At 33.2% G+C, this 23,801-nt stretch overlaps 1 protein-coding gene and 1 pseudogene across 4 annotated transcripts in view; one reads left to right on the plus strand and one right to left on the minus strand.

The window, feature by feature from the left end:
• Positions 1–23,801, minus strand: part of LRRC4C (leucine rich repeat containing 4C) — a 1,094,185-nt gene that overhangs the window by 105,051 nt on the left and 965,333 nt on the right. The gene's annotated exons all lie outside the window — the stretch shown is intronic.
• Positions 13,418–13,487, plus strand: LOC126019556 (uncharacterized; annotated as a pseudogene).

Below are 23,801 nucleotides of genomic sequence, written 5' to 3' on the forward strand. Positions count from 1 at the left end.
ATTTGAACCACCATCCTTCTGCATGAAAGGCAGACGCCCTACACTCCATGCTATCTCTTCGGCCCACTATATAACTTTCAATAATAAAAACAACAAACATAAGTATGGGGGTCTTGAGACAAGATATACATGCTTAATGACAGAATGGGGGGCATTAAAGTTTCTAAATCTTAGAAAATTTTGAATTAAAAAGAAAGTTAACTTAAAGCTAACCTTCTGTATTTAGGTTTCATTGGGCATAAAATAAGAAAAGATGAACATGCTGACAGAGAAGAACAATGTTTGATACTATATACTTTATAAACTGGTGTAAATTTTGCAGAGTAAACATGGTGAGGACAGAGAGATTTTGTAGCCATATGTAATCTTTGATTCTAATTGAAGAGTCTTACACACCATAGGCAATGACTAACTAATTGGGGATCTAAAGAAGAAAGTAAAGAGTAAAACATAGATAATGGTATTTTGGCAGCAGGAGTGTCCCCATGTATTTTGGAACTGCTAGAATTGTAACTTACTTTGCACTTCAATACTGATGTTCTCTCAAATGAGTAACATAAAACTTACATTTCATTCTCAAAGTCTGGAGGCTTTGCCATATTTTTATTCCTGTACACACCAGGGAAGAACTTTTAAAAACTCCCTCTGTACCTTTCTCTGTTGTAATAACTATGTAGACTATTATGTCAAAAATAGTACCCCCTCGTCACCCAATACTCCCCCATTTCTTACTATGATGTATTACTACAATTACACTGATTATTTTGATTTATAAGTCTTTCCCCACCAGTCTATTAGTCTGTATCAGTTGGTGCATAGCACCTGAATAGTTCTTTGTTCATAGATCTTATATGAGACCTTTATAGTTTTTCTTTGTTAAATAGGAAGAGAAAGAATACATTTTCTTCTTTGATGTGTGTTTTATTTCCTTAACCCATTCCCTGTACAAGAACTATATTGTAATGCAGCTAAAATTAAAACAAAAAACCCTATTAATTATAACCAAGCTTTAAAGTACATAAAGCAAATCTTTCAGATGAAGCAAATATATGTATGAAAAGCATCAAGAGACAAAATAAAATTATATCTAAAACATATTACCATTATACTCAAAAACAATTTTCCATATTTTTTCTGAGAAATTATAGTTTAAGTTTCAGGATTTGTCTAAATCACAAATAAAACACAAATAAACACAAAAAAATTAATTCTTGCATCTAGTTGTGGGGATATGGCTACTTTGACACAATAAAATATATGCCCAGTACCTTATAAAAATTCCAAAAATAATGTTTTAACAAAGTAACCTTAAAATGATATTGCAGTTACTTCCTAATATCATTTTCTTCTTTTTACATTTTATAATCATGCAAATATGATTCAGCAGTCACTATAGATCAAATTTAACCTGAAGACACAAAGCCGTATGTTGAAGTTGAGATAAAGAAGTTTAGACCTCATTATCTTTTTTATAATCACAATGCCAACCCTGTACTATTTTCTAATTTAATGGAGTTGAATAGTCTATGTATTTAATTGACATTATTGTATTTTTCTGATGTTATTATACAATTCTGCTATGTTCATGAAATGATGATCCTATTTTATGTGATTATCTTAATATAACCTTAGAGCTATGTTTATTTGCCTGTAAATGCACTAAACAAATTGAAAGGTAAATGTAGAAACTAAGCAGTGAGTTTGAGTAATCAAAAAATCTGTTAGTGAGGCTGAGAGTAGTGGTTTCAGATGCTTGCCTTGCACACAGCCAAGTCCAGTTTGTTCCAAGACACAACATATGATCCTTCAAGCACCATCAGGAATAATTCCTGGGCACAGAGCCAGAAGTAAGCCCTGAAGAGTTCTGAGTATGGTTAAAAAAAATCAAAACAACAACAACAACAAAACACAAAAAGAACAAATGAAAAGTTTTAAAAGAATTAATATTGTGCCATCTACTCTTATTATAATTGTTGATATCTTTAACACCTGTGTAAATAAAAACATTGGTTAATTTTTATAATTTTACTAAGTCTTGCATAAATATTAATTAAGCACAATAGCTGAAAAACAAACTAAATGGTTGTTTCTATGGTGTTAGAAGCAAAACACTCAGGGTCATTACATACTCCCACTAGAAATTTCTAATAGTTCATAAAAATGTGCAACTTTTATGGGTCTATGCATAACAGGTAAAAGAAAATAAAAGATTGTAAGAGCATAGTGCTGGAGCATTAGCACGGGGTTAGGACATTTGACTTGTACACAGCTGACCCAGGACAGACTTGGGTTTGACCCCCAGCATCCCATATGGTCCCCCAAGCCAGGAGTGATTTTTGAGAGCATAGCCAGGAGTAACCCCTGAGCATCACCGGGTGTGGCCCAAAAACCAAACCAAAACAATCCAAAAGTCTTTTTACAAAAGACTGTAAAAGCACTAAAAACCTGTGCCTTATAAGCAGCCAACCTTACTTCTATTTCTTCCTGAAAGTCCCCCCAAACCTGCCAACAGTGATTCCTGAATGCAGAACCAGGAGTAACCACTGATAGCCTAGGAAAGTGATCACTGAGAAGTTCTAGTGAAATGATGGAGTTAATAATACTATTAAAAAATGAAAAGCACAAAATATAAATAAGCAGAAAAAAAAACTTGGAATTTAAGTCTATAAGCAAAACTCAAAGGAGCTAGAATACCAGAATACCAGTAACACCTAAAAGTGTTTTCTTCTATCTTGCACTCTTGAAAGAGACTGAATAAGTTACAACACTTAAAAGCTACCCTCAGCTTAGTGGTAACAATTCTCAATTAGTTTCACAAAGTACCAGTGGACCAATATTTTGAAATGCATCTCACATAATTAGTATAATAAGCATCAGAATAGCAAAGTTTGAAAATAATGCTTCATTAGCACAATTAGAGGAGATTAAAGGTTTGTGCCCAGTAATAGATTTTTTTTTTAGACACTGCATTTTGATCTTCTTTGAATAAGACCAAAGAATGATATTTTGGCTAATGGGATGACAATGGAAACTGCCTACTTCCACTATATGCTTTGTGAGTTTCATCTCTAGACAGAAAACTGCAGAGAACCATGTAGTGCATATATCACCAGATTGGAATAAAGGGGTCAGGAATCTTGGCTCTAATTTTTAGGGTCTAAATGGTATTAGGAATATGCTCTCAAAGTATGGTTTCCTGCATATTCTAATAAGAATATATCCCTATCCCAAAAATCTAAATCTTCTCTTAAAATCAGAATACTAATTACTATTGTGCTTGAATATATTATATGTGCCAAATTACCTATACTGTTTTTCAAAACTTAGTAATCAATACTATTAACTACACAGAGATGACATAGTCTCAAATAGGGTGAAAATTCTAAGAGATTTTTTTAAGTCCTTATTCAAATTCAATGATCAAAAAAATGGAAAGACAGAGGAAAAGAGTGGAAGAAAGATAGAGGGAAGGAAGGAAGGAGAGAAGGAAGAAAGGAAGGAAGGAAAGAAGGAAGGAAGGAAGGAAGGAAGGAAGGAAGGAAGGAAGGAAGGAAGGAAGGAAGGAAGGAAGGAAGGAAGGAAGGAAGGAAGGAAGGAAGGAAGGAAGGAAGGGAGGGAGGAAGGAATCCAATTACAGTTAAGTAGAATTAATGGTCATTAAGTTCAGACCTTCCTTACTCCACTAAATGGTTGAATTGCATCTTTTTGCTTCTATCATTTATTTATGCGGTTTTTGATTTGTTTTATTTTGGGGGGCACTCTGGTGGTGCTCTGGACTTCTTTCTGTCTCTGAGTTTAGGGTTAAATCCTGGTGGAATTGGGAAGACCAATTGGGTGATGGGGATCATAGTAGAGTCAGACTCATGCAAGACAAGCACCTTACCCACTAGATATAGCACCAGATCTGATTATCTCATTTGTTTATTTATTTGTTTGTTTAAATCTAGTCACCATGCTATTATAATTATGTTATTTGGGTTTCAGGCCTATACTGTTTCAACACTGATCGATTTATTCCCCACTCTTCACTTCCTTCTACTAATGCCACCTTCCCCTCAATTTGCCTACCAGTCTGCTTCTTGAAGAAAAGCTTTATTTCCATTCAGTTTTTGCACTGTGGTTTTCAGTGCTATTGTGGTTGTATGTCATACATAGTACTTTACCATATTTTATGTACTGGTACTATTGGTGCTAAGATTTCACACATAACAGGACCACATTTCAACATTTCCTCCTCCTGGTTGAATGCTTACCTCAGCCATAGCTATTGCCTCTCCCTGTCCTCTATTCCACCATTCAATTGGCATGTTTCCTACTGCATACTAGTTTTCAGATTTTTTGTTTCCATTGTTTTTGGCAACTCATTATTCCATCATTGTTTCTTATATCACATATACAAATGCAATCATTCAGTGTTGGACTCTCTTCCTCTAATTTCACTTAGCATTTATATGTTAGCCTCTAAATCTCCATCATGATAATATTTAGAAATACCTTACAAATAGGTATACTTTATAGAAGCAATCAAGGTTAAAGGATGTCATATTGGGTAGAAACCTGATCAGGGAAATTGTGTCCATATAAAAAGCACGGAAGTTATTGAGTTCTGGATCTCTCTGTCTGCCCTTCTCTTTCCAAATTGTGATTTAGAGACAAGATGATGGCATTTGATAGCTGGATGCAAATTCTTTTTAGCCACCAATATTATAGAACCCTTATTTCTGACTTCCAGCCTCTATAACTGTGAGGAAGTAAATTCCTGTTGTTTGAGCCCCCTAGTAATTGATGTTATTTTAAGGTATCCTAAAAGCACAAAAATTTTCCAGTGTTCCTTTATTTTTCAAAGCTATGATATGTTATTATCACAATCATACTTGATAAAGAAATGGGGGGAATTTGAATAATTAATTTGCCATTGTTGTTTACTAAATATTGCCAAGTTGGTTTATCTATTGTATATATAGCTTTACTGGGTGGTTTTTGTAATGATCTACACAATTACTGTAACTAATAAAGTACATTTTTCACATGGCTTTGGTGCCAGTTAATTCAGTAATCACCCACAATGTTACTACAATATGTTATTTCTGTTTTTTTTTTTTTTTTACAATTCTTTCATTTCTGTGTCTACTACTAGTTTCTTTATTATGCATACTATTTTGTAAAAAGGACTTTAACAGCTCCTCACTTTATAAGAAAAATCTCCTCCTAACCAAAAATTATAATACTTCTATCAATAAAAACGTTGAAGCTAAGAGGACCAGTAAGGGGCTGGAGTGATAACACAGCGGTAGGGCATTTGCCTTGCATGTGGCTGAATCAGGACAGACCTTGGTTTGAGATCCCAGCATCCGATATGGTCCCTCAAGCCAGGAGCAATTTCTGAGCTTATAGCCTGGAGTAACCCGAGCATCACTGGGTGTGGCCCCAAAACAAAACAAAACAGACAACAACAGCAACAACAACAACAACAACAACAAAAAAGAGGACAAGTAAGAGAGATCAACCCTAAGAATGGCAAGCTCAGAACTCAGTATGAAGGCCATGGCTACTATTAAGTGGTACCTATACTACATCTTTCTCCTTGGCTTTAAGTAATTTCTTCTCCACTGTTTTATCCTGAGTTAAATATATTTCCAGGAAGCCTGATAAATTTCAGGGCAGCATAACTTCTTTGCATTTGGCATGAGACATGGTCAAAGGAAAACTGCATTCAGCCATTAGGGGTGCTACTGTTTACAGCATTAACTGTGGTCCAGATAGCTCTCAGAGCTCTAGTGGCTGTTGAACAACTTCAAGAAAACTCATTACATTGATTATTCCACTTAACTCAGAAACTAACATACAAACACAGCCAGGAAATCCCTGCTGGGTCCAAGAAATAAATAAAAGACACACCTCTGGTTTTGACTGCATGAATATGTGGAGGCCTATGGAAATTTCCCTTTAGAGTATAAACAATGAGGGTAGTCTGGGAAAGGACCAAGATTAGGACTGGTTTGAGAAGGAAACAAAGAAAAGAATTAAGAACTGCTAGAAAGGCAAAAAGCCTAAGGAAAAATCTCAAAGAATGGACACTCTTTGGCAAGCCCAAAGGCCAGAGAACTGAGAGAGAAATTTGCAAAGCAATCAAGAAAACTAAGAGGAAAATAGTCTGTGAATTGATAAACATGGAGGTTTTTGTTTAAAGCTGGTAATGAGATCAATCTATTTTTGTGACCAAATGGAGCACATAAGAGAAATAAGAAGAGAAGTTACTCTTGCTAAAAGAATACTATTCAAACACTAATACTTTGTTCAGATTCATTTGGGGTGCCATTTTCATAGCCCATTGCTTTGAATAGAGTTTTTATCTAAATTAAAAATACAAATATAACCCTCATTCTTTGTCTTTTTTCCTTTATTTTCTTCTTTAAACACACACACAAAAATTCACATGCATGCATGTTTTTATTATGACCAGAACCCCATCTATCCTAGGACCACACATTTGATGACCTTATTTGCATAATAAAGGCAAATTTAGTCATTTCATTCCTGATGGTGGGTCTGGCTCTTTCTGAAACTATCATAAACCCCTATGATCTTAGACAAAACTTTTGCCTATTTATTTCCCAAAGTTAGCCAGTCAAAAAGTCCTGGCCATCAACTAGGTACTGACTTCTCCTATATATTTTATGTTTATCTCTATTTCTTTAAATTCATTCTAGGTTATCAAGCACCACATTTTTTGGTTCACTTGAGGCCACTATTTTCCCAAGACAAGATTTTCATGACACCAAATAGATCCATTTATTAGAATTGGCTAACTTTTTTTTCCAGGATTAGAGCATAAAATCAAAGAATGGGACACTAGGGAGCAAGGAGAGCCCAGAAAAAACGACAGAGCGGCAAACAAGATACCCAGAGAAGTTCCAGAAACTAGAAAACCAGCATATCTTGTTGTGATCCCACATGCACACTGTATTCCTGTTATGAAACAAAGAGTGATAGTGCAAAGAAGCATCAGTGTTCATGACTGTACTGTATCTCACAGGAATAGAATAGGTAACAAGTCAATGCAGTCAATGTGGAGATCTCAGCTTCTTTAAGAACATGGACAAGATGCCAAAACTAATCTTTTTCAAAACATTGATTACTAGCAGACAGCAGCAATCACAGAGCATCTCAGGAAATCCAGGATCATTTTCAATTCTGGGGAAGGAAGTCATTAGAATGTTAATCAATTTTTTGTTTAAATGCATTAATAATGGTATCTGGTTGCATATAATGTGTAAATTATGGAAGATTAAAAAAGTGAAGAGACTAACATAGCATGTTTTAGAAAATCTCTTTTAAAAACTGAGTAGATGACTCTAAGGGCTAGGGTACAGACTGACAGGAGGATTTGGGCCACATACAGGTAGAGATCTGGGGTTTAATCCACACAGTCTTGGCTCCCAGGTCTCCTGGATCTGATCAGCACATTACTGGGTTCAACCATTTAAATGTAAAGCCAGTATACTGGGACAATAATTGAAGGAACTAGCTCCTGGATTCCTTGTGCATGACTTGGGAGGCTCACACCAAAAGAAAGATTATTTTATTATATCACATGGGATAATTGTGCCTAATAATTTCTTCCAAATCCTATTTAAAGATGATAAAATCCGAGTGAAATGTATGATAATAGTTAAAAACCATTAAGTAATTTTTTCTGTTAAAAACACTTTTTCATATATTTTACAGTTATTCTCATCTGATACAATAACATGATATATCAAGTTTCAGCAACAAAAAATAAGGCCTAAGGAGTAACTTTAAAAAGAAGTAGCATGGGCCAGAATAATAATACAATGAGTAGGGAGGGTGCTTGCCTTGCATGGAGCTGACAACAATTCAATCTCTGGCACTACATATGGTCCACTGAGCCACTTCAGGAGTTAATCTGTGAACATAGAGCCAAAAGTAAGCCTTAAGCATCTCCGTGTGTGGCACCAAAACAAAACAAAGCAAATCAATATATGCACAATATATATATATAAAGAAAAAGTTATGTGTAAATAGCAAAGTCATTAAGTAAATTACTTTTTTGTTATTAGTACAATAACTTTGAAAAGAAAATGTGTCCTGACATAGAATTTATAGTCAAAAATGAATCTGGTTTTATCACATATAGGAGTGAACATGTTTAGACCAGTTTCTGAATCTTCCTTATTTTGCTAACTTTAAAATAAAATCATTACTTTACAAACTTGGTATACAAATTAAATGATGTATTTGGCATAAATTTCTAAGTATAGATGCTTAATATACTAATGATATTACTTTTTTCTTAAGTTTTTGTCTACAAAAATATTCTCACTCAAAAATATCAGATAACATAATCATTTTTTGGGGAAGGGGTTGTGGTGAAGTAGTTTGGGCCACAATAGTCTAGGAGCCTATAATTAGATAAATGTAAATGGAGTGCCTTAACCCTTATACTCTCTGACCCCAAGCAAATAATATCTTATTTTTTTGTTTGTTTTTGGGTCACACCCCAAAAGTACTCAGGGGTTACTCCTGGGTCTACTCTCAGAAATCCCTCCTGGGAGTCTCAGTGGACCATATGGGATGCCGGGATTCGAACCACAGTCTTCTGCATCCAAGGCAAATGCCCTACCTCCAGGCTTTCTCCTCTACCCCATTATTTTAATTTTGATATAAATCTGACACATAGTTAGCACACAAATATCTTTAATTTGTTTTATAATATTTTTCCAACTCTATTAAGACTAGTCACTGATGACATAATTGGCGAACAAAATACAATTAAAAGGCAAACGAAGCAATTCTAAAATATTGATGCTTAGTTAAAGAAAATATATACTTATATCTTTGATTAAAGAAAATAAACATTGCAAAATATGTCTTAATTATCTTTACAAAGCAACTCCATTCCATATTTTTTAAAAATGGAGGCAGTCCTAAATATAGTATTGAATATAAAAGTATATTATATGGATTGCATCTACGTGCTAATATATGTGGAAAAGACTAAAGCTGTGACACTTTATTTCTATGAGATGAAAATTAATTTAAATCTAAATCCCAGCAATTTCCTTAACAACCTATACAGTTTTACATGACTAATACTCTTCATTCTGATAGAATTTTGCATTCAAATCACCTTCTGTACCCTGACCTATAACTCTCATTAATTTTTACAAAATTGTCTGCCTCTAAAAATTGACATGATTTCTCCCATAATATTTTTCTACTGCATGCATTTGAATGTTAAAGAACCCATGGAAAGAAAAACAAGTATACTGGGGCCAAAGAGACCTAAAAAGTATCCTGGTTAAGAATGTTATTCAATCCATAGGGATAATACAAGTGCAGAAATGACTTAGAAAAATTAGAAGATTTTAAATTCTAGCCTCAATTCTTAAATTAAAATATGATCTTATAAGATATCCAACTGAATACCAAATCATCATAGATTATTAAATGGCGTTAATAATGAACTCTTATGGTTTTGCATCATAAACCTTGAGATTAAGTGGATAATTATGATGAACATATAATATCTGAAAGAAATGAACTTTTAGTAGAGTTCCTGATTCCTTCTAGGACAGTGATCTTTCAAGATGAATTTCTACCTTTAATCTACAAACTTAGTTTAGATAATTTCTCTACTCTGCTGTTTTCTGAAATTCACAATTCTATGTCTAGATCTAAATGGTTCAGCTTTAGTACTTATTGTAGCATTTATTTAAATCTGTTCCAAAGACACCACTTACCCCAACAGTTTTCATAATTGTAGCCATTCTTTTATACCTTTCCACTTCTTCACACATACTTTGAAACTCTTATGAATTAGGGCTATTTAGAGCTGCCCTCTCCAGTATAATGGCCCTGTTCTCTAAGTAAATAGTTAAGCATAAGTGATATCAAGTGAAATTACATTTAAAATTAAATTTATCTGGGAATAGGGGTGGAGGGAGGACATTACTGGTGGTGGGAATGTTCCTGATTTATTGTTACTGTATACCTTAAATATCACTGTGAAAGATTTGTAATTCACTTCTGCCAGAATGAACATTTAAATAAAAGAACAAAAATTAAATCAATCAACTTTATTTCTCATCATGAAAAGGCACTAGAGTGAGTCAGTAGCTAGTAAATTTGGCAACATATATGTCAGTTTTTTTCACCAAGGATATTGTATATTCAAATTTAGTTTTCTTGTCCATCAATTCATTCATATATTCCTTAAAAGGCAATCTCTTGGAAGGCCAGAACTGTAGTCTTTCTGTTTACTGTTTTATTTTCTGTAACTCAAAATAGTTCTTATTTCTTTGTAACTAGTAAAACATAAAAATTCCTTTAATCTACAAACATATTCAGACAGAACCATTCATTGAAAAAATTAAAATAAGAGGTACAGCATTACTCCTTGGAGAGAATTTCAACAAGCAAATTAAACTCAGATTCATCTTACAAAATGTATTCCATAAGTTGCTTATAATTGTCCAAAAACTTATAAATGGCAAGACTTGAAAGACTATGGCTTCCTATAATCACTTGTCTTCTGTGATAGTGTGAGAATATCTGAAATGTGTCAAGATTTATGGCAAGAAAAGTCTGTCAATTCCTAAGTCAGCCAAAATAGTCAACTGTCATGAAAGTCTTACAAGTTGAACATTTCATATATAAAGACACTTCTTCCTTTAATACATGTAGAACACAGATGGATCAAGTCATTTGTCTCTTTGATTTTAAAACTTAGATGTACATTTGTCTTGTAAAAAATAACTTTTTCCTAATTAAACTATCTAGAACAAAGGCCAAGATCTAAGTGATTGCTGATTCCTATGGATATTCATCGCAATGGACAGAAAGTACTCTGAATTCATCATCGTCAATACTATATAGGTTCATTTGATCAGTGTTAACAACCCTTATTGTCAGCCAAAACTTTCAAATTGAATATAAACTTAAAAATCTTCTAGATCTTGGACTGGATCTGTAGTACAACGGGTAGGGTGTTTTCCTTGCAAATAGCCTATCAGGTTGATCCTTAAACCACATAAGTTTCTTAAGCCAGTCCAGTCCCATTTGATCCCTGAGCACAGAATCACAAGTAAGAAATTTGCACCACAGGTTGTTCTTTGCACCACAAACAAGCAACTTACGTATTTAGCTATTTTATTAACTTTCAAAGAACTTACTTTATTGTTATTTATCATACTTTCAATAAGATTAAATTAATAGAATATTAAAAAATAAATTAAATATGTTTTTTTCTGTTTTTTTTTTTTTAATTTGGTTCACATCTGGCAGTGCTCAGGGGTTACTCCTGGCTCTATGCTCAGAAATCACCCCTGACAGGCTCGGGGGACCATATGGGATGCCAGGATTCGGACCACTGACCTTCTGCATGCAAGGCAAATGCCCTACCTCCATGCTATCTCTCCGGCCCCCAATTAAATTGATTTTCACAGTCACAATTTAGTACATTGTCATTCAGATGTGCAATTGTTTTTCATTTCACTTTGCCTCTTTTGGATGGCTTTTACTTCTCTAAACAAAAGTTTGAATCATGGAAGAAATGTAAATAATTTGATGACTGTGTCCCTTAGATTGTCATAATTTGGATCTCAATGAGACTGTATGCTCTGAACTTATTATTGTATATGTAAATACTTAGATGATTGTATAGTACATTATTGAAAGGTAGGGATACCAATGGGTACACTAGAATTGAATTCATGTATATCTGCATTCAGTATAGAGTTATTGATTATACTAAGCACAATACCAATCTCTGGAATCAGAAATAATTCAGCCTGATACTTTTATGTTCCTGGAACTATGCTAAGTGTTGCAACTTATTATCTTGTTTGATGACCGCAATATTTCTTTGCAGTATAGTTAGTAAAGCAGATAAGCAGCAAGAACAATTAATTTTCAAATAATAGAGAAATGACTCAGATTTTGTTGTACTGACTTCAATCTTCCTCAGTCATCATACTTCATTCCATCATTTAAAATATTTGCTTTTGGGGAAATAATCTAATGCTTTGGACTAGAGTTTTAATTTTCTTTATTGAACAAAATAAAGAGTAACTGAAGATGATCTGGTACATTCTAAATAACAAGCTAAAGATTAGTTATTATTATTATCCCATGTTTAAAACAATTCAGATACCTCTGAAGAAACAGGAGCAATTCTGTTTAGTTAAAAAGAAATTGCTGTACATAATCAATTTCTAACAGCATTATTACTTCTTTGTAAGTCTAGTTTTAAGGAGTATGACAAATTCTACACAGAAAAATAGCCTCTCCCTCTGAATATTTTGAGTGTTTTTAAATTCAATTATCACTTGAATAAAGCAATGGATGAATTTCAAAAAATAATTTCTGCATTTAGATTAATAATTATCTAACAGCTCTCATGATAAATATCCCTGTGACAAGATGCTGGAGATATAATGCAAAGAGGGCAATGTCCCTGTATGTACATGATGCAGGTTCATTCTTCATCACCTCATAATTATCCTAGAGCCCCATCAGGAGTGATCCATGACCTCTGATCCAGGAGCAGTTCCTTAGCATGTAATATGAAACTAAATGACAATGTAAATAAATGAATAAATTCCCTGTGACAAAAAGTCAGGTAATGTAATAAGTGTTCCCAGCATATGAGGATTGGAGTTATTTACGTATCTTGGTTATTGTACTAAGTGCTTTAATGATCATAGAAGTTTATATATGCTTTCAAATTAATGTTTTTTAATTTGGGGTGTAGATGCTAAGAAACAGCCCTGGGAGTTTAAAAGTCATATTACTATCTTTGAAGAGATAAATATTGATTTTCATGGCAGCTAAGCGAGGCAACATTCCTACCAACAGTGAATAAAAGTTCTTTTCTCATCACAACTTTGTAAACAGTGGCAATTTTCTGAATTTTGATAAATAATTTTGTCAAAGGATGATACCTTGTTTTTATTTGCATATTACTAATAGAATTGTTGATGAGCACTTTTTTCTTTTTTTTCTTTTTATGTGTTTATAAGTTTTTATTTTGACCAAAGTGGATTACAAATCTTTTCTTTTAATATTTTAGAATGAGCACTTTTTTATATGTTTATTGGCCCTTGATAATTTTTCTATTTTTTTCTTTGTGAAATGGTCATTTCATCTCATTTCAGTTTTGGATGGAGTCATTTGTTGTTGAGTTGTGTGAGTGCTTTCTAAACCTTTGTTATTAGTCCTTTATCTGATGTGGGACTTAAAGCTGCACATCAAAGTAGCAGCAAAAGGTCAACTACTACACAGTAGGAGAACTGACTCACAAAAATGAGTTCTAGGGCATCAGTGAGATTATGACAGAAAGGGAAAACTATCATTAAAAATATTGTAAATCACTGTATCTCTCAAAAATAATTAAATCGCTTCTCGGCCTTTTGGCTAAGATCAAGTGTAGTATCAAAAATAATTTAAAATAAAGAAAACCCAATAGTTATAGACAGAGATAAGTCAGTAAGGAATCTCAAGACTTGTGCTGAGAATGTTATAGCAGTATAGGTAGATAATGTGAAAAAAGACAGACCACAAATATGTTATGGTGACAAACAAGGTAAATACATATACAAAAGCCATATGATGGACACACTAGTGTCAAAGTTTTAAGTTCGATTTAAAAATTACCACTTTAATAGAAGCAAAGACCTATGTAGAAAAATATCAAAAATATCAAAAAGAACAGTATCAAAAATAAAAGAAATATGGTTTAAAATGACTGTTTTCATATTATAAAAGACCAGAATTATCAGTATGCTGAAACTAATATTTATTATGCCATTATATCTTACAGTAGAGAAATAACTTTTTTCATTTAGCCTTGTACTACTTAATATGGCAAAACAGCACCACATATTACCAAGACATCAGAGAAGCATATGAGGTCTTGTGTCATTGAAGTTTAAAAGATGAAATACAGAGAAGAAAAGGAGGAGGAAGAGGAGGAAGAAGAAAAAAAGAAGGAAGAGGAGGCTGAGGGGGTGGGGACAGAGGGGTAGAAGGAGGTGAAGAAGGAGGAGAAAAAAGGAGGAAAAGATGGAGAAGAGGAAGAGGAGAAAAAGAACAAAGAGGAGAGGATATGTGGGGAAGGAGGAGAAAGGAGACAAAAAAGACAAGGTATAGGAAAGAGTAGAAGGATGAAGAGACAAAGGTGGCTGAGATGAAGAAGGAAAAGTGGAAGAAAGAAGTGGTTGGCAGAAAAACATTGATCCAAAAGGATGTATGCATGCATACTACTATTCATTGTGGCACTCAGTAAAATAACTAAGACTTGGAATCAACATAGATGTCTAAAAACAGACTACTGTATCATGAAGATTTGGTACATATATGAAAAGGAAGACTACACAGTTGTAAGGAATGATACAATCATGCAATTTTCAGCATCATAGATTAAAATAAAAATGTATTAAAAAGTAAATCGGGGGCCGGGCGGTGGCGCTAGAGGTAAGGTGCCTGCCTTACCTGCGCTAGCCTTGGACGGACCGCGGTTCGATCCCCTGGCATCCCATATGGTCCCCCAAGCCAGGAGCGACTTCTGAGCACATAGCCAGCAGTAACCCCTGAGCGTCACTGGGTGTGGCCCAAAAACCCCAAAAAAAAAAAAAAAGGAAATCGGAAGAAGAAATATAGAATATCACTTATAAGTGGTATTTAGAATAACTGCATGAATAAATGCAATGATTAATTTGGTATTGTCTCAAACACCCTTGGCTCCATTGTATAGTGAAGATAAGGAAATAAACTGAGTGGAGGAGGAACAATACAAATTTGAAAAATTGGAGCCAAGTACCAAGTGTTTATCATATTAAAGTGTTCTTGGTGCATTGGTGGAGATGAAAAAGAATAGAACAAAAATCCAAGCCAACATCAACAACAATGGAGTTAGGAGACCCAAACTTTAACAATCAAAACTTAAAATAGGCCTATTTTACTGGAAAGCTGAAGGGACAGAAGGAGGTAGTATGGGATACAGTCTGGGAAAAATTGATGGAGGGAAGTTGACACTGTTGTTGGTATTGGCCCTGACTCATTGTATATATGAAACCCCTCTATGAAAGACTTTGTAAATCATAATGGTTACAATACAATAAATAAAATATAAAACATTAACAAAGAAAAGGACAAGGAGGAAACAAAGAGAAGGATAAAAAGAAAGAAGAAAAAGAAGGAAGAGAAGAAGTAAAGAAGAAGAGAAGGAGGAGAGAGAGAAAGAGAAGGAGGAAGAAGAGATGGAAGGGGGGAAGAGAAGGAAGAAGAGGAGGAAAAAGAGAAAGTTCAAGCAATAGGGGTTAAAGACTGTCCCTTGTCTCTTAAATAAGAATCACATGACTGCCAGCGTGAATCATTAATATAAACTATCATGAATTTCTTTCTCATTTATAAATAAAGAGAATCCATCGGTGATTCATAAATAACTTCAGATTCTTAATTTTTTTAAAGATTTGGGCAACTACTGCAATATTTTTCAGACACCACCTTACAAGAAGGAACCAGCTCAGATCAGAAAGATAGTGCAGTGAGTACGATACATAACTTGCATTTGACCAACACTGACTTGCCACAAGTCCTTCCAGCATTGATTCCTGAGCACAGATCCAGGAGTACTCTTGATAATATCTTGTTCTGGGTTTCAAAATCAGAGAAAAAAGGGGTAATCTCATAATGTGTCTCCAGAGCAAAATGTGTGAAAGGTGCCTTTCTCATTTGCAATATTAGATAATAGAGCATATGCTATTTCAAGATGTCACCCTAAAGAACAGATACAATCCCCCAAAAAGAGGTGAATATTCAGATTGAAACATAACAACCACAATTTTATATGTAGTGCTTGTTTCTGGAAATTAATTATTTTCCTCACTTCCCAAAACCTTTGATTATATGCCTTTGCAAAACTATTTTTAAACGACTACATCTTTGCTGTCCAACTATAAGAAGACTTAAAAAAAAAACTTTATTTTTCAACTTCTATTATACAATGCTCTGTACTCTACCCAAAATTAATTTGCAAAACATTTCTCTTCTAAGTTTTCTATCTCGATTAAAAATAGGTTTTAATAGATTAAAATGAAATCAAACTAAATAAGATAAACATGAGAATATGAAAACTAAAAGTAGTTTTGAACTGTATGTTTGTTTCTGCATTATTTCTCAAACAGAGAGACCATTTTGGCATTTTGGATATTAGAGACATATTGTTCAAATTTAGACTTATACTCTTGAATTGATTCGGCTTCGAATATTTCCCATGAGATGATTCTCTTTTTTTTTTTTTTTTTTTTTTGGTTTTTGGGCCACACCCTGTGACGCTCAGGGGTTACTCCTGGCTATGCGCTCAGAAGTTGCTCCTGGCTTCTTGGGGGACCATATGGGACGCCGGGGGATCGAACCGCGGTCCGTCCTAGGCTAGCGCAGGCAAGGCAGGCACCTTACCACCAGCGCCACCGCCCGGCCCCATGAGATGATTCTCAAAATGCAATAGTTTACTATTCTTTAGAGGCTGTCAAATACTCAATAATATCTGCATTCATTAAAGTCCTTATTACATAATGTTGATCTATGTTATGCATAATTTCAAGTCTATTTGGTTTTGTGTTTTCAACATGTATATAAAAATCTTCTCCTAACAACTTGGACTTTTTAAAAGTAATTTTCAAACTATAATTACCCCTCAATTGAATTCTTCTAATCTTACCATAGATTTTCAACATTCTCCAATTTGTAATTTCCATGACTTGTGAGTTTTGGAAAAACAAATGAAATCAATAAAGAAAAGGCAACATAATTAAATATGATCTCTAGACCAGATAAATCAGATTTTTATTATAATTAATTTTTACTCTATGTATATGTAACATAATCTATGCTTTCAGATATGTCTTTATTGACTTGATACATTCTAAAAATTGAAATGATTTTCACTGATAAGTGAATAACAAGTGTTTATCAAATGAAAGTAATTATCCAATAATTTTTATTGCAGTCCTCAAAAACCCAAACTTTTTTCCCCAATGACAAATAACTCAAATAATATCCTTTGCTTTCTTTTATCTTCTATCTTCTAATTATGTAGTAAATGTATCCATTGTTTATGTTATTACAGTTGTTACTGAATGGAATGCCAGAGACATAATTTTTATGACACATGAATAATATAATAACAAATAAAAATGGCATAGAAATATTTTTCTGCCTTCTTTTTATAACTATCTCTTCTTTCAGCCTTAGGTCTATAAACTGGAAAACATATTTAGAAATTGCTCTTATAAGAGAGTTTTAAGACATATGCTTCAGATTGAGTTGATTTATCTGGGCCTTATTTTTCTTAAATATTAGATTTATTTTATATAGAGTATTATAGCCCATTTAATTTCTCCCTCACGTTGAAGTAATGAAAAGCAAAAATGATACCAACAAAATTGAAAGTTTTCTAAATGGAAATCATCAGCAACACAGAAAAATCTTGTTATCCATTCTCTTTTACTGATTTTTATTCCATAGAGTCATTAAGTTGAAATATTCCCCAATGGTTTCATATATATATGGTTTGGGGGCACACAGTGATGCTCAGGAGTTCAGGAGTTACTCCTGGCTATGCACTGAGAAATCGCCCCTGGCTTGGGAGACCATAAGGGACACTGGGGATCGAGCTATGGTTCATTCTAGGTTAGTGCGTGTAAGGCCAATGCCCTACCACCTGCGCCACTGCTCCAGACCTCCAAATGGTTATACTTTTAATATTCTATCTCTTTAGTCACAATAAATACTACCTAGAGGTTGTAATACAAATAAATACTGGTAAAAATGTTAAAATAATTTATTAAGTATTTACATATAAATTAATTTTTATTATGGTTTCACACAATTTGAAACAGAAATAGGTCAATAAAACTCTTTGTAGACATTAATTTCTATCTCCATCCTATTGAAACTACCTGAAACAACTGTTAAAAACCATAATTCTTAGAAAAACTAGACTAAACCTTATTGGGGAAGACACTGTGAGTTGAAGACATAAATGAATACACTTACAATAATTTTATAATTCAATGATTAATTGGATGCTGGTGCCAACCTAAACTTTAAACAAAATGAAAACATACAAAAAAGTAGCCTATCAGAAAGATGCCCATTTCTTACAAAAATGAAATTTATAACATAACAGGTTCTATTATTTTATGTTTCACTTTTTAAATGAGCTCCTATGCGCCACATAAGTGTGACAATGAATGGTAATGTTGGTAATCTCATTGTGCAAATACTCTCTCATCATCTCTGATTTCTGGGGGATTTCATTTTATATAATCAACCCTAACCATGTATCCTAATACTTACTTTCTTTAAATTTAGTTTTAAAAAGACTACACCAATAAATCATTTTCAACTCTATATATTATGTAATGCAACTCTACCTGAAGTATCAAATATACAGTCCCACCCTCGTTATGAGTACCATTTTTAGACATAGTATCTTGAGACATGAAAAAATGCTCAGTGACTTTTCTGAAATTATCCAGTTAGTAAGGGAGTGTTGGTTTGGAAATTCAATTTTAAGTTGCCTAATTCAAAATCTAGGGGTCATTCCATTATGAGTCAGTCTACTGTCCCATCCTAACAGCAGTAATTTTAGAAAAGGTCAATATTAAACAAATACAATTTTCTTGAGTTTTTCTTTTGGCTGCTATACAACAATAAGCAAAGTAAAGTAAGCCTGCTGTACTCCTTATGCACAATTTCAACAATGCTTCAACTTTACCACAAAATACACTGAAATTCACTCAATAGTTGAAGGAAGTTGCTGCTTCTGCAAGTGACATGGATTGTTGCCAGAAATATCTTCTAAGAATGAAGCTGGCTCCCAAGTCTGACACCTAATGGAATGAAAAGTCCTGACAATTGTATATGATCAGAGACAAACTATTTCTCCTTAGTCAGATTTCATGCATTTTATACAAAATTTGAGATCATTCTGTAAGTTGCAAAACACTAGATCAATAAAAAGGTGGATTCTACTTTGGTATGCAGACCTAATAAGCTCTATAAAATCTGAGAAAATATATTTTTGTCTAAGTTTTTAAACCATAGTTTTTAAATCATAGGAAGGAGCTAGACTGCATTGTTAATTGGAAGTCCTGGAGTTAAAAAGTAGTTTATTTCATATATGTATAAATACGGATAAAAAGTTGCTGCAAATTTTGCATTGAATATTTAAAAGTCTGTTAGTTTAACAAGTATTTATTTAGAACTTGGGAAATAACAGCTCTCTGAGTTTATAGCCATATATTGTGGGGTTCTGAGGATCTTTTGTCACTCACTAATTAAGAAAGGTGAGATATCAAAGACTGTTTGTAACTCTTTGTCATCACCCATATGGTGCCATAATATCAAATTTACTTTGGAAGAGAGTGCACTGAGAACCTCACAGAAAATTGCCCTTTCTGTGAAAGAAACCAGACAGTAAGTACAATGTAAAAATTAAGCAATGAGAAATTTAGATTGGAGGGTCATTTTTAATGTAATTTTTGGTGAAAATCTCTGGCATATAAAATTGTTTTGAGAATTGATTATAATTTAAATAAATGGAAAATCAATGACCTCCCTCCATCAATACTCCAATAAGCCATGACACTTTGTAAAATATATTCAAAGTTCACCTCACAATCTATGTAAACAGATTTTGTTCTCTTGAGGGTGATTATATGAGGATGCCTATTATTTAGCCTACTTATGCCTCTCTCTATATTCTCTCCTACCCTATCTTTTCTCTCCACACAGTTAGAACAAGGGTAGTTATCTACAGACACCATATTAATGTAAGCTTAAAATGGGAAGAGCTAAGATTAGGATATGCCTACTGCCTATGATGTAAACTGTGTGAATCATGTGTTTCCCCATATAATAACATACAATCTATAGCAAGGTTTATGATTGCTGTTTTGCAGAAGAAAAAAAATAATCATTCTCATGTTTATAGTTCAAAATTCCCTATGTTTTCAGGTCAAACTATTTTCACTAATGTATATATAATACATTATGTATCACTGTCTTCTTTCAGTGAGGTAAAATTAAATAGAATGTTAATTTTTGTATTTGTTCACATTTGTGTGATTTTCAACAAGTTACCAAAGCAAAAATAACAATAATTTTCCTTCATTCAAGACTAAGGCATACTATGACTTGTAGCCTTTTTATATGAGAATATTATTTCACAGTAAGAGAAATACATTTCAGGAGAGGAAGGAGTAATAAACTTTAATCTACTTCCATGTTAAAATCTATGTTGTACAAATAATCCTATATTTATGTGACTTACAGAAAGGACAATAAATGCAACATTACAACTAGTCAATGATTACTTTGTGGGATGATGCTACCAAAACATCCTTTCAAATCTATGACTCTGTCTACATTTGAGTGGTTTCAATTTGTGAATCACTAGCTTTTTCTTTAGTCCAGGTTTTCCTTCTATTTTGTAAATATAACAACAGTTTGATAAAGAAACAGTAAATTCCATAGGCAGTATTTCCCTCATTTTCTGGGAATGATTTGTTCAGGGTGGCTACACAAATATATTTGCTCTGAAAATATAATGTTAGCTATCAATCAATATATGTGAATATGCCAATGACACCAGTATTTTTTCTAACAATGCTTGGCTATCCTAACACCCATAAAAAATGAAAAATATTAAAAGACATAAGTTTTATTTTTGATATGCCCTAATATTTCAACTGTTCCCAAGCTAAAAACTAAAAAAATGACACCTAACTAAATGGGAGAAAATATTCATACTCAAACTTTAGATAAAGACTTAATGTTAAGGGTACAAAAAGTACTAAAACAGATCAACGAAAAGAATTCAACTCAAGACAACAATGAAATTATATTATAACAGTAAGACTGGTACATATAAAAAATATTAGGAAAACTATGTTTTGGCTGGAACTTGGTGAAAAAGGAACACTTATCCACTATTGGTGGAAATATATGATTTAACTTCTGTGGAAAATTTTCATAAACTTACAATTGAGCTGATACATAACCCAGAAATTTTACTTTTGGCTAACTATCCTCAAGCAAGACTTAAAAACATTCATTAAATTGATATGTGCACACTTTTATTTGTTGCTGGAATAGCTCAGACATGGAACTAGCCTAGATGTTTAATGAGCGATAAATAGAATATGAAGATGTGATACATATATACACAGCTACAAGAAACTGATCCATAAAACCATTCAATTTTCTACAATTAAAATGGAATTGGAAGATACCATTTTGAGTAAAGTAAGCCAGAAGAAGAAACACAACCGCAGGATGATATCACTAATCTGTTTAATATAAAGTAGTTTTACTAGACAATGTAATGTAGAGAAAGAGAGACCTAGATCACTCCAGAACCTAGAGCTCAGGGAGGAGAACAGAGAAGTAAAAAAAAAAATCCAGGAAGAAAGAAAGAAAAATGAGAAAGTAAAATAATGGAGTAACACATGTCTGGGCTCCTGTTATATTGATGATATGGGAGGGTGAGTATAATGAAATATCCAATGTACAGACTCAAAAACCTTGGAAACAAGAAATATGAAGTGCAATAATTAAACTTCAATGTTTTTTCAAATGTGGAAGAGAGGGGCTTAAGGAGTTTGGTAGGGAAGTGGGTAATGATGGAGTATAGGAGCACTTGTGACGTGAGTTGACATAGGTAGTGGGATTGGTGTTGACAAATTATCTAAAACTCAAATACTTGTAATCCATAATTTTATAATTAAATAAAAAATAGTGGCCAAAGAGATAGCACAGTGGTAGGGCATTTGCCTTGCACGCGAACTATCCAGACATGACAGTGATTCAAATCCCAGCATCCCATATGGTCCCCCGTGCCTGCCAGGAGATAATTTTGAGCACAGCGCCAGGAGTAAGTAACCCCTGAGTGCCACCAGGTATGACCAAAAAAACAACAAACATTTTTTTTTAAAAAGTAAAAAATACATTTCAGGGGCCCAGAGTGATAGCTCTTGCTTTGCATGAGGCCAACCTGGGATGGACCTGGATTCAATCCCTAGCATCCTCTATAGTCCCCTGAGCCTGCCAGAGTGATTTCTGAGCAAAGAACAAGGAGTAAGCCCCACAGTGCAGCAGGGCTGGGTGTGGCTCAAAACCAATTATATATATATATTATGTATATATACATATATACTATATAAATATATATGAAATATATACTATATATGCACTATATACATATATATAGCATATATATTTCAGTTGCTTTGCAAAGGTAAAATTATTATCAATTCGAATCTCAGAAGAATAATAAATCATTTACTTAGGAAATGTTGATGAACAGACTAGGGAAATGAATCCATGGTCTAAAGCCCTCTCAAAGGAGACTTCCCATGTACTGGCTAAGAAGAACTCCAGAGCCTTGAGCAAAGGAAAGCAACACCTCTAAATACCACCAGGTATAACCTCTAAAATTACAATATAGAAAATAAATTTTATTTTTGACATATTACAAAAATAACTGTATTTCATTTTTCCACCATTTTAACTTTTTCTTATTGAACTATTTAATTTAAAATTTCTCATTTATTTAAAGACAATTTAACATTCAATTTTACCCTAGGGCTAATGTCAACCTCATCATATTTATAAGCTAAGATAAAAAAAATACTTAGACACATTTTAAATGAAAGTAGAAAAAATGGACATTTTTTTAAATACATTTTTCTTAGGAACTTAAAATATTTTCAAGATTGAAGTAGGTTTAGGGCATTAAAATACTTGCTGATTATTTTAATCTCATATAAGTGTTAATAGAAACTTCACTTATTAAGAGTCTATACTGTTTCTAATAGTTTCTCACGTGTAACTATAAATTTATAAATGATCTTTTAAGTTATGTGAAGCAGAGGAAAATTTTAGAAATATTCAGAATATAGAATTCACAAGACCACCTTGGTATTCTATTATTAATATTCATGTCAATCATTTCTTTTCTCTGCTTCATATTAATATATAATACAATATCTATAAACACTAGTTGTAACACACAGACTTCCCAGGTAAAACTTGAATCATTGATCATGTGAAAAAGATTCGAACTCATAGCTAATACAATCATTGGAAACACAAAAAATCAGGGATGGGAGATAAAGAGAAATTCAGTATGTATAGCACAGTGAGGATGTGTAGAAGGATATTTTCTAAGCTCCAAAATCAACAGACATTAAAATAATTATTTCATCTTAAAGAGAAACTTTCTACTCACAGAAAATATATAACATAGTGATAATACTTTTAACCAAGTCACTGATTTAATTTTCTAAGCCTATTCTTCAATGGCTGCTGCCTACCGTCTTGAATATTGCTTTCTTATCCTACTCAGGTCATAAGGATATGTCTTTCCAAGTGTTCTATTTTCAGAGTTAGAGGAAGAAAATTAACAGGAAATGTCAAGATTGGATGACCACTTGGCTATACACTATAGGTAAGCATTGAACATTGATCGGGGCTCAAAGACTTCTCCAGTTGGAGTGATTTTCTGAGTTATGTGATAGAACATTAAGCAGGAACTAGACATAAATAAACAAAATTTTTGTTTGATAAAAAACATAATGATTTGTCTCAAGAAGAGGATATTTGTGATATCTATGCAGCATTGATTTACAGATTACAAAAATCAGATGGAAATAGGACTGTGTTACAGAGAAAGTGATAGCAATTACTGCTAATCATTTGGGTGTCTTCAG

Source organism: Suncus etruscus, chromosome 9, assembly GCF_024139225.1.
Source record: "Suncus etruscus isolate mSunEtr1 chromosome 9, mSunEtr1.pri.cur, whole genome shotgun sequence".
In the NCBI taxonomy this organism is placed as follows: Eukaryota; Metazoa; Chordata; class Mammalia; order Eulipotyphla; family Soricidae; genus Suncus; species Suncus etruscus.